Source organism: Amblyomma maculatum, chromosome 4, assembly GCF_055883805.1.
Source record: "Amblyomma maculatum isolate TAMU_Amacu chromosome 4, ASM5588380v1, whole genome shotgun sequence".
In the NCBI taxonomy this organism is placed as follows: domain Eukaryota; kingdom Metazoa; phylum Arthropoda; class Arachnida; order Ixodida; family Ixodidae; genus Amblyomma; species Amblyomma maculatum.
In genome coordinates this window covers 173,233,518-173,247,817 of record NC_139347.1, presented here as the reverse complement: position 1 = coordinate 173,247,817, position 14,300 = coordinate 173,233,518, and the positions used below count along the sequence as shown (strand labels likewise).

General features: G+C 43.7%; 1 protein-coding gene across 3 annotated transcripts in view; it reads left to right on the top strand.

Annotated features, from left to right (window-relative positions):
- Positions 1-1,393: 1,393 nt before the first annotated feature.
- The window catches only part of LOC146193504 (uncharacterized), a 129,149-nt gene continuing 116,242 nt past the window's right edge, over positions 1,394-14,300 (top strand). The window contains exon 1 of one of the 3 annotated variants that reach the window (XM_084600102.1): positions 1,394-1,577. The gene's annotated coding sequence lies outside the window, so the exon portion shown is untranslated. The remainder of the gene's footprint in view (positions 1,578-14,300) is intronic. The other 2 variants (XM_084600104.1, XM_084600103.1) reach the window with 2 other exon arrangements.

The following is a 14,300-nucleotide window of genomic DNA, read 5'->3' as shown; positions in this document are numbered from 1 at the left end:
ATATCACCGCGCAACCTGCGGTCCGCAGCACTGACCTTGCTCTGTGCATAAATTAAGCGCCCTTACGGCACAATTAACAGCAATTAACATGCAGAACCACGGAATATGAACCAGCTGTAGCTGAACATATTCATCCTTCCGTGTGTTGTGATCCATTAAGAACGTTATGCTAGTTCTAGCTCCAGCCACCCTCTCGAGAGGGTGGTTGCAAGGTGTCTCAAATCCAATGCGCGGGGAGGATGCAAGGAGGCGCTTGACCATCGGAGCGCGCGCCTTCGAGCTGGAGGAGGGGGAGCATCTAGCCGTCCCGCGAGCAAAGCACACAGAAGCACGCACGCACGCATTCTTCACCCCCCCCCCCCCCTTGAAGTGCGGAAGGTGTGAAAGGAGAAGCGGGCAGGCTTGCCAACGTAGACAGCATGGTATCAAACCTGTGACGGCTTGGAGCTGTCCTCGGCAAATCACAGAGCAGGTTGCACGCTTTCTTCCTTTCGTTTATTTTTTAAAAGTTTGGTATGGACTGCTTTAGCCTGATCGGCAGCTAGGTAGCGCTGGCGATTCGACTGCTACGTTAACATTTACGCGCCCTTCAATCAATCAATAAATCAAATTATCACTCAATCAATCAATCTTATTTTCAAATCCGAAAACGGGGGAGGGAGGGGGGGGGGGGCTCCTCAGCGAGAAAGCAGTTGCACACTGCTTGAGAGTTTACATGGAACACATTACAGGCATAAACATTGCAGGCGTTACAGAGATGAACAGCATCAAAAGTAAAAAAAAAATGATAATAGATATGTGTTTACCGAATAACAGCGCAATTTTATTGTAATACCGGAGTGATTTCATCAATACAGCGAAAAGGATGGCTTCAAAGTTTCACAAAATATTCACGAAGCTGTCTCCGAGTAAAAGTAACTAAATCAGCAATCAGTTTTTCGTGTTTACTTAGCATAAATGGATAATGCTTTCAGTCTTGAGAGCTATATCTTTTCCGCCACTGCAAATCTGCATGTGTGTGAGCGGGCGTGTGTGCAAATAACTTATGCGCAGGTACTCAATATGTGTGGCCCCGCATAGGGTCAGAACTGAGGTTTTCGTTACAATGAGGAAAGCAAGCACACGATCCATGCAGCGCGCTGTGAAGAAGCGGGCTCGCCACTCCGAGTCTCTGCGTCGCCTCGAATACCAGCCACCCTACAAAACCACCGGAAGAAAAAGAACGAAAGCAAAAGATTGCAAACGCACAGAACCGGGGCTCGCTCGGCATTCCCCGCTTCCCGCCCCTCGTCTGAGCAGCGCTATAGTGCCTAGAACATAGCAGCGCGGCAGCGCGATTAAAAAAAAAAAGCGACCTCCCCGATACTCGCGTGAGCGGACGCCGAGGCTACGGCTTGGCTACTGCACCCATGTGTCACGTGATTGTTCTCAGAATGCCTGCAAAAATAGAGGCATGCGTCACGTGATTGTGTCACGTGGTCATGCCCGGAAGACCTGCAAAAAAACTTCTCGGGGAGGCGGCGTTTGGCGACGTCGAGCACGGAAAAAAATACTTCTTTCTGCCATAAATCTTCAATGTAAGTTGCCAAACGTTTTCATTCCTTTTTTATAAACCCTTTGCGCATACTCATGGAAAATTTTATGTTTCTGAACTGAGCAGTTTTTAACTTACACGCGTTTACCCATTTTTTAATTTGGTGCACACAGCACGACAAATGTGCTAGGAAGATTTTTCATCGTTTAGCCTTTTTATCACCTAGTTAAGTTCTAAAATGTGATCCTCGATTGTCCGCGGCCTCTTTCCGATCATTTTGCAACAAAGTTCAGATAGTTCAGGCGTTTTTCAATTATTCAAATTCAAACCAATTATTCAAACGTAAACAACCGTTGGACTCGCAGCCATAACTGTCAGCTTCAAATATTGAGAGAGGCCTTGTACTGCGTAAAAGCGATGTAGACGCCATTTTTATCTTCCATCAGATGTGTGCGATCGCTCGCTACCTATTTTTTTTTATTTATAGCGTTTGTTTGCTGAGATATTTGCAGCTAGAGCCGGTAATTTGAGGTTGATTGGAATAGTCCATAAGCAACGACTTTTGCGCGTAAAATTATACTGTTTTTTAAGCTTTCCTTTCGAGTAAGCACAGACTGTGATACATCATTTTATTCATGACAATTCGCAGACTCCAACACATTTGTATCCTCAGTAGGTCAGTACGTATTGTTTATTTAAGTCCCAACGTTTATTTTTGTATTATTTATTGAAGTCCCAAGGCCCAACGTTTTTTTTTTTTTTTTTTTTTTTTTTTTTTTTTTTTTTTTACGGAGGCGTGGCAAGTTATGTGGCTGAAGCTAACAATTGGCTGTGAATTAAGTGATTCGAGCTTTCACACTTAGTCTTCTGTTTTGTTTAATTTCGAAGAACCTTTAAGCTTCACAGAGAAACAGCATATTTTGAAAAGTGAATTTCAACTATGGAAGTTCTTCGTTTTATTAATGTTTGACATTGCTGACAAGGGTCAGAATTGAAACAGATGATAGGATCGAGTTTTTTGGTAACTTATGGAATGTGATCTAGAGCTGCTAGGAATTCCATTTCTGAGACAGCTTTTCTTTAGGAGTATAGGGAAAGTAATGGTATGTTATGGATTTTGAGAAGCATGGATTTAATGAAGTCTTTCTTTTACTGCGTTTACAGCTCGTTTGACAATAATGCTCGCAGTCCAGCTGATGCAGTTGTGTCGTCACACTGCTTTTGCAGCAGATTTCATCTGCCATCGAGGGAGTGCTGCCTGAATATGAGGCAGACAGCGTCATGAATCTGTTGAGGCATCTTCCTGTCGGACAGACAGGAAGATGCATCAATGATCGTTTGCGAGAACACAACAAAGATGTGCAAAAAGGTGACAAAGGACATATCGCAGACCATATCAAAAACTGCAGCGAATGTCTACCAGATTTTCAACAATGCAGATTCATAGGGCATCACGCTGATCAACTGACTAGGGAAGTGATTGAGGCTTTTAACATAAAAACTAATAAATACACCTGTGTCAGTGCTCCGTCTGTGCTTCTGTCCGACAAAGAAATAAGGTTTCTGTCTGCAGAACATTGATCGCCATCGTTTAACTCGCCGTTAAAGTTTAAGCAGTTTTAGCAGTAACCTGTCAATTTGATGCATTCCACTCCTTTTGTATATTTTATCAATTTTATCATGTTTCCATGCTTCGCTTTTATCGTTTTTATGGCTCTTTACACCTTGTCACATTAACTGCTTCCCATCTTTTGAATGTATCTGTTCCCTTCAATCATCTCTTTTTAGAGTATATCGTCTTTTACCCTCATCAACCTACCAGGCTCTTATCGCTTTTACGGCCCCCCACACCATGTTTGACGTCGACTACTTCTGGTTTTATCACCCAGTTTTCTTCTTATATATTGCTCACTTATGTTCAATAAATCAGTTGTAAGTCAGCGCTCGTGTTGTACGTTTCGTTCTCTCGTCCCTATTCTTTTGCGCTGTTTTAGAATGGAAAATAATGAGGACGCTTCCACTGAACGGCCGCCGAATGCCGAAATGTTATAATGGGTCGCGATAGGATTTATAACGTTTCTCCCGGAGCCGCTCACCTATAAGCCCACCGGATGCCACAGCTGACACGAGAGACGGTTGCCAGGGTTGTACAGGAGACTCAGGATACTGTCATCCCCTACGTCGTGTCTGCGAACAGTGCTCGTCCACATGAAGGAAACTACCGTCATATTCAATGCCGTATTACCACAGTTCGCCCATGTATAAAGCTTTGCACTTGTGTCCACCTTCAAAACTCAAATGCAACCAGACAGCTTGAACGGCAATAGGTAAAGAGCTGCAGAACATTCAAAGAGCGCGCAACAATGTTAACCAAAATTAATTAGACAGCTTCAGTGAGATTCAGGCACCTATCAACCCCATTGCATTCCTTAACAGAGGCGCTAACTCAGACTTTCAGCCTGACGAGCGCCTAGAGGTACGGGGAGAGTGGTTCGATAAGTCCCAGGACGCATCAAATAGCCGCAAAGCTGCTGCGCTCCACTATCGTGCCGCTGATCGCAGCTGTACATCGCCGTGGTCTGTTTGTCAGGGTATGTGCTGAGCGGGCTTAGGCCTCCTTCTTCCGCTCTCCTTGAGAACGAAGATTGCAAAGACATAATGCGACGTGCGCCTGCACTTTTCCTTGTTCGATCTTCGTGTACAGTTGTGATGGACGGACGTTTCGCGGAGCAGACGACAGTTCGCGCAAAGGGAAACGCGATGCTAGAGGCCAAGTTATGTTAGCGTCTGCTTCTGCTACGTTTCGGCTTCATGGCAGACGATATCTTGCGTTTGCTTTGACGTAAGCTCTTTTCAACTCTCTAGAGCCAGTGCTACGCCTTTTCATGGAGTATATTACTGGTATTATAGATTTATTTTCTAATTTTCTCGGAATTTACTAGATTCAAATCGCACCAGAGGACGCATAGTTAGCTTGCATGTCTTACCGGTTTTTTTTTTCTTCGTTACTGCAATGCTGATGTTGCGAGTCTTGCAATAGTTAATGGGTGAGTGCTTCAGCGCAGATAAGGCGATTGAAGCCGCTCGAGTGTACCGCAGTTCGGACGAGTTGCAGAATGTTCTGCGTGTATTTCGTGCATTGCTATCAAGCATGCTCCAGCTATCAGAACTATCAGGTTTACATGTTCAGCCCTGGAACTCGTCCATCCGCACTCAGGAGACCAAGAAGAGTAGCATTTTACAATTCGTATATTTGACAGACTGAGCGCAGCCATGCGTCTAAAAGTGTCCTTATCATCGGGATGATCGGCAGCAGCGGCTGCCGGCGTTCAGTTTTCTAGTTTTGTGTAGTGCTTGTGAAGCATATTCCAATTGATTGAACAGACAAATTATCATCACAGCTACTTCATGGGTGCAAGGAACCTGATGCGAAAAAAGAGACAAGATATCGCGCAAGTCGTTAGCGAGCGGTCGCCTTTGGTTGAGTGCGGTGTTTTACGAGTGGCAAGTGATAAGCGTTTGCATTAACCTCACTGCGTCATGCCTCTTTATTTTGTATTATTAGAGTGAATTACGCAACTTTAACGTTCAAAATGAAACAGTGATCTGTATAATTGATAAAGTGATTTTTAACACAGTGCATGTATAAGCCAACATTGCTTATTGCTGCCGTTTTCATTACAACTTATTTCAGTCTCTACTGAAATAAGTTGTAGTGAAAACAGCAGCCGCTCCACTGTTTATTTTTGTTTAACTCATAGGCATCACTTCGCAGTGTGTAGATATATTATCTGGTCAGGAACATCTCACCTTCACGAACAGCATCATTTTGACTGGAGTTTTGTTCGGCCAATATTATGTCTCGCGAGCTTATCAGGAGTTTCTTATAGCTCGGCGAGTTGATGATTGCGAACGTTCAGGTTTTTTCCCAAACATATTCGGAGAAGTTAGCAACCCTATATAAAGCCGATTACATGGGGATTGAACATCCACGGTGTCAGCTGCGCTAACAGCAGACACCACCGAATTCCTAATTAGTTTAAGTCTTGGTGAAAACAGCATGTGGGTGCGTTAAAAACGTATATACTGCGTTTTATAATTTGTTACCTTAGCTTGCGTTCATAGACTTGTTAGTTGGAAGTTCATGTAAATGACAGATTTTGTTTTAAAGGAAAACTGTTTTCTGAGGTTTACCATGGACCGTAGTCAGTGCCGCGGATTCTGGCCTGAGTTTCATTGTGGTAATCGCGTGACAAGCTATAGATTGAACCATATGTTTCAAATGTGCGGTGAATCTAACCGTGAATCTACTGACGCTCACTAACGTCGCACACTACGCTTGTGTGTTCGCTGCTATTGTCCCGCTCTTTATTGCGGTCGACGTGGCTGAAAACAAATCGCTGCCCCATCATGAGCAGCAAAACATTTATAATAGCAAATTAGCGCTGCATGTAATTGCAATATTCATTAAATAAAACACCAAGGTGGGAGCAAGGTCTTTCTACCACTCTACTGCCATTAACTACGCTGCGATATGTTGTGTATCCGGCATTTGCATTAAATTTATTTTTTTAAGCACTTTCTGTTTCGTCGAGTAGAGGGGCACATTATTACTGTCAGCGACTTCAATGCGCTCCTCATATATAAAAAACGACCAAATGGTGTTGAGAGCATAATTGCTTTCCTCGGCCTGAAAAATATAAATTCTTCAAAAGCTCACAGGACTTAGAGTAACTCACAAAACAGGTTTGTCAGCACGCATGTGGCACATCCTGTTTCACAAATTTCTTTCCTTTATGCGTACTATTCTCCGAACACATGGATGCCATCTTATTTTTGTAGACATACTTTTGTATGACACTTTTTGTTCTGAACTTTCAGTACTTTGCAAATCAGGATTCACTCGTCGTAGCCTACATTTTGTAGAAGACAATGCAAAATAAAGCTTGCATCCGTTTACTCAACAAGAAATCAAGTGACACTATCAACGGCTCGCTGAGCGCTGGCTCCGCACAGCTCATTAAATCAGCTACACTGATTTAATGAGTGATAGTCCTGTTCAGTTGTGGACGCAAACGAAGGCCACAAACAGAGTGAGAACGAAATTCCATCAAATGCAGGCAAGATAGGGGTAGTACGGCTGGCTGCCCAGTACGAGAGAAAGCAGAGAGGAATTGAGCACGCGATGAGAAAAGATGAGAGGAGGCACAAGCTGTTGGGCAAAAGTGACCCCCCCCCCCCCAATAACGCCAGCCATTTTCCCAGCGGACGATGGTTTTTTTTTTTCACATATTTTCTAGGCCCGAAGGCATTACAGAAAGGAGTGGCAACTTGATTAAAAACAGTGCAGAAATTAGTAATGCTATCAAAACACGGCAGAATGTATAGTTTTCTTGAACATTTCAATATCTAGGATTGCTGTTATTTTAGTTCTGGAGAATGGCACACCAACTTTGAAGTTATTATCGCAACGGGATGAAGTGTATGATAGGCGAGAAAAAAGATGGTCGTTTAGTACAGCATTATGGTAATAAATTTTATGGAAAAGACAAACGAAAACATTTGCGGCGAAAACAATGTTCTGGTAAGATAAGAGATTTTCATGGAATTGGACTGGCGTGACGGGAATAGTTAGATAAAATGAAACGCGCTGGGTGATTTTGAACCGATTCTGCTAAGTTAATAAGATGAGTTGGTCTGGATGCCAAACTGGATGCGTATTCCAGCTTGGGCCGTACTGATGTTTTATAGAGGGTGACCTTTGTCGGTAGGGGCGCCGTAGAGAAAGTTTGACATAAGTACCCAAGAACTTGGCTAGCGTTGTTGGTGACGTGCTAGCTACATACGTTTGCCATGATAGGTTATACTCGAAATATGAAAACCAAAGTATAGAAGGGTAGATACTTGGGCTTGTTGGTACATGATCGAAGGGAACAAAATGTAGCGCACCAAGACAAGACAAATTATCAAATACCCCTATCCTGTGGCAAGCAATATATTGGTCTAACGGGCAGATGCCTCAATGATAGGCTTCGTGAGCATGGCCGGGATGTCAGTAACAGGTGTGGTAAAGGTTTGTCGGCTCATTGCCGTGTTTGCAACTGTATTCCTCTCCTCAAAAAAAGTATGGTTTGAAAAGTGCACAAAAACCGGTTAACGCGTGAAATAGTTGAAGCTGAATGGATTACTCTTTTGAAAGATGTACCCCTTCTGTCGCGTTGTTGCCAAAGGAGATTGCGTATCTGGCTGATATGACTTGCTAGCGCATGTTATTTTGGCGCATGTGATACGCGGTGGTATAAAACCATGCTTTCTTCCTTGAATAAACATTAGTTGGAAGTTAGCGCTGTGTGTGTCTTCTTTCTCTGTCCTTGTCTTGGTGCGCTACATTTTGTTCCCTTCGACCAAAGTATATATGAGTTGACAGATCCAAGGAGAGTTTCATAGAGAAAATGCATGTACCTGTTGATACTGACGTTGGTGTGGCGTAATACATACATAGCTTTATATTTATTAGGGTTTAGCCACATAAAGCATTTTTCACGGCAATTGTGAATGCTCATAAGATCGGCTTGAACCTTTAGAGAGTCCTTGGGGTTAGATATTTTACAGTAAACTCCACAGTCATCTGAAAAAAGAATAATCGAGGATTCGAAAACGCAGTTAGGAAGGTAGTTAATGTAAATCAAGAAGAGGAGATGTCCCAGTGCGGATCGATGTGGTACACCCGATGTTACAGAGGTGGAAGTAGAAGAATTGTTATTTGCAGTGACGTATTGTGTTCGAGTAAATATATTTTTTTTTTCAAATGAGAACAGTAGGGTTAATGTTAAGCATGAGGGACAGCGTCGAATGCTTTCGCGAGGACGACGCGTACAGAGTGCATATTTATGCTCGGGTCAGCAAGAGAAAATAGGTCATTAGTGAAGAATATGAGCTTCGTCTGACAAGAATACGTTTTCCTGAAACCATGTTGTGCAGCCGCGAAAAATGAGTTGGTGTCTAGAAAATCAATTAGTTAAGAATACATGGTATTCGCGATGCATACTCGTGAGGGACATAAGACAATAATTAGCAGGGGAATGAGTATAGGCTGACTTTTGAACCGGAACAACCTTGTTAAGCCTCCAATCGCTTGGAAGAATTGATGACTCTAAAGATTGGGAAAAAATCATCGGAAAAATATGGTTCACAGATTTTAAACACTTTCGAATTGATTGAATCATCTCCTGAAAAGGAAGATATATTTAGGTTTCGAATTAACTTCTGCATACTGACAAAATCTATAAGGACATAATTCATTGGATGTAAGCGATATAAGTTCCAGGTGGCGATGTACAAGGAACGTTTGCGTGAATAACGTAAGTAAACACTTCATTTAAAACAACACAGAACTGGCCTGGAGGGATAGCAACATTGTCTGAAAGGACTAGTTGAATGGTTTTGTGTATTTTGCCATCAAATATACACCGAAACGTACGCGGGTTAGACTGGGGAAGTGAAGTAAGGGAGATCTTAATATATCTGTGTTTTTCATTTTTAAGAGCGATAACGTACTCGTGATACGGTGATACGCCTTCCAGTGTTCATGAAGATATATTTTTTTTTGCGCTACGAAAGACAAGCTTTTTCTTGTTGCACAAGCGCAGTAGGATTGAAGTAACCCATGCAGATGCAGGATTGGAAAGAGTATTCCATTTTAGAACGTAACAGCTCATCAATTGCAACCAGGATGATTTTTAAACAATAACCAGTATTCTTCAATGGTGTGGTCAGACAACTTGGGTGTATAGTCAATTATGAAATGCTCTAATTGATCAGTGCTAGATGTCGTATCGGTGGCATTGTAATCACTAATTGTTTTAATAATTTTCTTTGCGCGAGCTTTCTTTTCATGGTGAAATGCAGTAGTGAGTGGTCAGAAATTCCCTTAATATGCATTATTGCTGTAGTGAGAATGAGGTCTAATGCATTAGATGAAGTGGTGGCATAGCGTGCGTGTTCGCTAATCAGCTGAGTGAGATTAAAAGAGAGAGAGAAAGAATAAACTTAATATAGTGCACAAAACAATTGGCTGGGGCTTAGCTCGGTTAAGCCCGGATATCAGAAGCGAAAAGCTTCGGCACTGTCATGGCTGAGCTTATGGTTTCTAGGCATAGCTTTGGCTTATCTTGCTCTTACATTGTTGCACTTGTATATATTTCATGGCTTATCCTCACGGTAAAACATTGAGTTGATTCATACATCACATAAATCAACTTTATTCTGTTTCAGTTGCGCAGACGCCAAGTTCAATGTTACGTGCATGGCATCACTTACCGGTCATAAATTTCGTAGATGCCACAGTTTTTCGCAGATGTCACATACATGACCGAACGGATTATCCTCAAACTCAGTCTTAAACATATTGTAACAACAGCGCTTTCACACACTTTCAATGGGTAGTCTCTATACCGGCGACTATTCAGTTCGTCGTCGATGACCTCATCCCTTTCACTCTGCTTGCTGTTAAAACTGGTGGTAGTTGAAATCCGTCTTTGAGCCTCTTGTCGTCATTTCACCAGGCGCTCCTCTCTTTGCTTAGGGGTCTCCACTGCTCGTTTGTCTCGACGCCTCTCATTATATAGTTCTTTCCTGCATTCGGAATCTTCGTTAGTCGTCATGCTCGCCGCACTCAAACGACGCTTTGCAACCGTGTAACAAGACGAGCCGCTCTTGCGGCGTTTCAGCAGCTTGTTGAGCCCTACGTCTGGCATTTCTCCGCTCCTTCTTGGCCAATTTCCAAGCAACCACTTCAACAGCAGCGCGCAGCAGCCGCTACAGGTGACCGGCAGAGCCAGCATGCGCCTCTCATCTGACGTCAAGCGGTTCTCGCAGAGCGGCGGCAGCGGCAGCGGCGTCTCGACCACCTGCGCCTCTCCTCTGACGTCACGCAGTTCTGCGCATGCGCAGCTGTTACTTTTTCTGACGACGATGCCATGCTCACCCCGGTGTTGACTAGCCTAGTGAAGCTTTTCGCTTCAAAATAATGATGTAGAGCTCCCTTGTTGGGGACTTGATGTTATGTGGCATGTCAGTGATGTGACTGTACTAACTTCGCCCATCCCTCTCTCACAACTTTTATATCCACTCACCTCCTACCCCCCCCCCCCCTCTGCAGGGTAGAAAACCGGTTTCTTTTACGGGTTAACCTCCCTGCCTTTCCTCCTCATCTTCCTCCTCCTCCTCCGTAGTTGGGGTCTCATTCCAGGATTCCCGCGGCCTTTGCTGCCCGGCTGGCCCGTTCAATATGCCAAACTGGTCTTCCGATTCCCAACTGGACAGCACAGCCTCTCAGTGCTCCGGTGTGGCATTGTGGATTATATTCACTGCATCTATCTTCTGGGAGGCCCATGTAATAATATAAAGTGTCGGTTTCTGTCCACACAAGGAACATTTGTCCCTGTATACAGTCGGATGTATCTTGCGGTATAAAAAGACAGGCATGGATAATAATTACTTTGTAGATGCCGCCAAGACGCCGACTGCTCCTTGTTTAACACCTTGTGGGGCGGAGGATACCCAGTTACTGCCTCGGTCTCTTCGGCCTCTGACATCCCTCTGTATGCATAACCTCGAGCTATGAGATAGGCCTGAATGTTCCCGGCAATGCCGTCGTGCCCCGCAGTGTGTTTGACGTCGGCGTACATGTCTATAAATTGGATGCACTCATGAGAAGAGTTCTTAAGGAATAGAATGCCGTTCTGCTATGCTATGTTTGGGAAATTAAAATCACCAAGTAAAACGACTTGAGATCTTAGAATTATATTTGTTGCCAACGTCATGAAGATCAGTTCAGATCAGTTGAGCATGCGCAGAGAATAAAGTCATAAGTTAGATGAGCCACCTGTGTACAAACTATTTAAAGCGGGGAATCAATGGTGATAGCACTGGAGCTGATAGCAGTATTCATGGCAGTAAGAACGCCACCACCTGTACGAAAGTCCGGATTATATTGGTAAAAATTGTATTTTTTTTCACAAATTGAACATCGCGCTGTATCTTATTATTTTCTGAAAGCCATGCTTTGGTGAGTACACCGATATCAACTGAACATGCATCGATATGTGATGATAGTAGTGTTTTTTTGTTGGTAATAATGCGGATATTTTTAAAAAGAACTGTCATGAAATTTAGTCGTTTTTGAAACGTTGATATTTAAGCTGAATCTGAAGGAGGTGTGCCCGGTGCAGTGTTGTGTTTAAGGGTAATCGCGCTCCTAGCTGGACCAGTTTTGGATACTTCGTTTGTGGCGGCTCAGTATGCGTAATACTTGTTGCCCAGGATTAGCTTGTTACGGCGTACGGAATATGACTGTCCACTGGCCTTGCGAAAGTCACTGAGAGCTTTCCGCGACTGACGGGTAGCTTTGTAAAAATCTTCCCTAATTGAAACCCACGCTGGCTTCACTTTAGCTTTTTGCAAAATATATACAGTCTAGCACCTTAGAGGAAGCAAATTTCGCAATTATGGAACAGGACGTGTCAGCAGAAAAAGTCCCTAGTCTATAAGCTCTTAAGATAACAGCCTCCGACAAATCCGTGTTAAGATGTTTGGCAAGCAAGAGCAAGATGTAGGTTCCTGAATCTGTCCATGTTTTGGACAAACTATAGGGATACCGTAAAGGATAAGGTTGCCGAGCCTGGACTGGTCCTTTAGGCGATCCAGGGTTGATAAGAGCACCGTGGTTTTTTGTCAAACTGCCTATTGAAAAGCGGTAGTTATATCGTTCCACAACAGCGAATTTTCAAGGGACTCAACCGCTGACTCCACTGCGCTCTTTCTCTTGGAGAGGTCAGAAACTCTCTCACTGGGAGTTTTGTGACTATCTATAGCTCAGCAATAGCATTCATCATTTCGTCATGACGAGCATCTAGATTAGACGATAGCGCCGCCATGGCGGCAATGATTTCACTGTGTTGACGATTAGCCTCAGAGCCAAGATTGGGCTTTGTTTCTATATCCCCTGAAAGTAATAACATAGTAGACATAAAATCATTGAACGCTGAAGCTAAACCTTGTGAGCACAGGAACAGCAACAAACAGAAATCGTCTGTACGCTTGCAAATTAGCGTTTTCGAATAGCACAAAGAAACAGAAAGGAGTATTTAGCATTTATGCATTACTGCTGCGTTCGCGAGCACACTGAGATGACAGTTGCTTCTATGGTAATGCTGCAGTGCTGCCGCTGGTGCTAGAGTCGACGTTCCACTTCTTGCGATTGTGAAGATACTGCCTCTCGTGCTCAGGTAACCAGAAATACCGGTGTTGTTCATTGACAGCAGTAGATCAGGCGGGAAGCCCGGCGATGACGAATGCTCGGTACACATGCCAGACGATGAAAGCCACGAGCCGCAAACAGCAAACTGCATAAAGAAGCAGAGAGGGATATTTAGCAGAGACCACATGATTGCAGCGTTCTCGAGCCCCCATGGTTAAGCCGATTAAGGGCACTTGCACAGCATATGTGTTTACTACTGAATGCAAGGAATTCACGAAGCAGATAATGTCGTGTGTTATTACAACCTCATGTTTTGCAAACAGGGCTGTCTCCGATTGGACTCGCAGTGAGTATTCCACAATAAATCCCACACCGAGCCAAAGATCACTGAATATTTTTGTTGACGTCTTTGAGAAGGCTAAGCGTAAATCAATACACGTACACATCACAAAAGAAACGGTGAGCAACAATGCATAGCACTAAGATTGTACAAGTCCCTTTCCACGTCAACCACTTGAACAAGTCCCTACATTCACTGGAAAAGGGAACATGTTCGTGAACATATGGTTCCTTTTTCAACTATTACGGTGGCCACCGCGTGTATTGTGCTCCTCAGAATAAAAAGTAATGGGATAGAAGTGCAACATGTCTGACATGGACGCCGTGCGTGCATATTGGAGACGCGTATTACTGTCTAGCTGCGATATTAGTCAACCCCATTACCGAGCCTAGTGCAACAATCTTGAACGCCGACATGGGAGCAGCTCCGAGGCAATGCCAACCGGAGACATCCCAGCACAAGCAAGTTATGCCTCTCAGTAGTTGACGATGTATGTTGGGGCTTCTAAGAGAAGCGCGGCACCTAATTTGGAGGGAAAGGTGTACGAGCATCTCGGTTAACCTAAACAAATTTTACTGTTCATATGAAGGCTTGTCCTAAAAGCTAGGCGTTAGCGCTTCTTTCCTGGCAATATAGCAATATACTCCTCTTCTCGTTCTTGTAAGTGCGAACGGACAAGTGCTAGGGCCGATTATATAAATCTGGCGGCTAGAGCTTATTTCATAGCAATGCACGAAATATTCGCAGAACCTTCCGCAACTCATCCTAACGCTGCGACACACGAGCGGCTTCGTTTGCATTATCTGTGCTGATGGAGTCAACTCATTCATAATTGCAAGACTTGCGACAGTAACCTCGCACTAACGGAGGAATGAAAACTGGTTAGACACGCAAGCTAATAACTGGTCCTCTGAATGCAGTACATTCCCAGAAAATGAGAAAATAAAACAACAATACCGATATCCTATGAAAAGTCACAGTATTGCCCCAAAAGAGTTTACGTCAAATTACACACAAGATATCATCCGTAAAGAAGCCGAGAACTAAGGAGATAGCAGACGCTAACATCGCGCGTTCTTTGGTGCCTACTGTCGTATGCTCCACCAAGCGCTGTATCACAGCCGTGCAGCAATGTTACTAGAACATATAAGCTTACACAGCTACGC